Here is a 2,380-nt window from a genome sequence, read left to right on the forward strand (position 1 = left end):
GTTTACACGTGTTTGTAGCCAGTAGTCATTAGGACGAAGGAGGCCGATTAAAGGAGAAAGAAAGAGCAAAGTCTTTAGTGTGTTTACGTATTGAAGTGGGTACTAGGAGTGTGTGTAAGTGTATCGACGAGATCAGTTCTGTAGAAAAAGAAAGTTTGTGTGGAAATAAGTGGGTGTTTGAAGATAGTCATGTTGGCTTGTTGTACTCACGTTAGCCTGGGGCTAAAAGCACAGGAGAATGTATGCTGCCAGCGAAAGCTAGAGAGAAAGAGGAGGGAGAGTTGCCGATTTCGCCTTTTATGTACTCGGTCACGTGATTAAAAGTTGGATAAGCCAGGGAGAAAATGGATTTCAAATCTTGAGTCGCTAGATCTAGCTCCTGCCTGTGATTGTAGCAATTTCGACTGCTACAAACGTGTTGCTTCCCGGACAATGTTATACACCCATAGTAGGAGGTATTCTTAATAGAATTAAATTTTTATACACAACACGCCGATACTCGTTAGTTAGTTTGTAATCAGCTGTTTATTTAAAGGCAATACATGAACTTGAATGTGTTAGGAGATGAATAGTTTTCACTACATCAGTGACTCCATACCCCCCCTTTTTTGTATGCTGTCAGTTACTTGGAATGTAATGAAGTCATTTTATTTTAAAAAAAAACATTGAATAAACAGATAAAAGAAGTTTATATAACACGTTAAAAGTGCAAAATATTTTATTAAAAGAAAGAAGAAAACCACGATTCAATTTCTTTCTTTTTTCATTTTTTTTTTTTTCAAGTTGAAATATCTCTGATATTTTTCGGAATGAAAGAGTCCTATTGCCTGTTCTCACGGTCTGAAATATATCAGAAATATTTTAACTTAAAAGAAAAATAAATAAATTAGAAAGAAAGAAATTGAATCGCAATTTTCTTCCTTCTTTTAATAAAATATTTTGCATTTTTAACATGTTCTAAAAACAGTTTCATCTGTTTATTCAATGTTTTTATTTTTATTTTTTCGTTTTTCATACTTTCAAGAGCTTTAATACCAATTCCTATATCATTTTATATTTTATTTTTATTTGTTTCCACATTTTAAAACTTAAGGTAGGTAAATTCTATTCTATTCTTTAACGATATAAAATGAGTTATCTCCTCTTGCTAATTTTCATTTTAGCTGATTATTTAAAAATGCCTCATATTATGTGGTCCGTGTTAAGTAATGTTAAAAATAACTTGTGGCTAAGTTCGTCATTATATTGCGAATAACACACTACAACAGTAACAAATCTAAAGTGTCTAGCCAGAAGCGAAGCTGGATTTGTCAGCTTACATTCTATTTGGGTCTGACTTTGAGAATCCGACAAGATAATTTTTTATGTTGGATATGTAGCAAGAAAAATACTTACTATCTTAGATAATTGAAATACATCACTCTGTTTTGATTATTGCTTTCCTCATTGTGGACACTTTAATAGAAAACTGACAAAATGTTAATGTTTGTGGCCTCTTCTTTTTATCCAATATATTATGTATATTATGCAAGCAGCGCATATATTCTTTTTATAAACAAATGTATCTTGGCTGATGAGATTATCCTCATGATACACTAATCTCTTCTGACAAGAGTGTCCGTTGCTTGATGAAGATATTACTTTAAAGTGATCAAGTATATAATAAATGTGAGTATCTAGCAAATGTGATTTGATATCATGGATATTTTTCATCAAATAAAGCCTTTGATTCTTGTTGCTTTTTTCTTTATCTCTTTTCTTCTAGTATACAACTTTCTCACTGATATATAAAATATTGTAACGCAAACGAATTTTAGGCCCTTATCATAATACTTTATAGCTAGTGGGTCCTGTGGAAATCCCAGCGGGGACTGATTCATATGTAATATGTTTATGTTGGCATTATGTGGATATTCAGCAGAAATGGAGATGCTCTGATATTATTGTAGCTCTTTTGTTAAAACTGCAAAAGTATTCATATAAGCTAGCAGGGACGCTCGGCATAGCCCAATTGTAAAATATGCTTAAATATGATATTTTAATTTATGTAGATTTTGTATATATTATTATAGAGTCCACTTTCTATCGATTCTTATATATTATAAAGTTGTGATTTCAAAAATAAAAAATACAATCATATGACGAGTGTATCAGCTTGAATCGAAACCGAAAACTTATTAAAAAAAAAAAATATATATATATATATATATATATATATATATATATATATATATATATATATATATATATATATATATACAGTCATCCACATATAGTACTGTTTCACTGTTTCACAACTCATCAGTGCCTCAAGCCAGGATCAAAACCCGACCACCCAAATGACAGTCAAGGCTTCTCACCATTATGCTATACGGCTGCT

Source organism: Euprymna scolopes, chromosome 4, assembly GCF_053919585.1.
Source record: "Euprymna scolopes isolate OS-2025 chromosome 4, ASM5391958v1, whole genome shotgun sequence".
Classification (NCBI taxonomy): Eukaryota; Metazoa; Mollusca; class Cephalopoda; order Sepiida; family Sepiolidae; genus Euprymna; species Euprymna scolopes.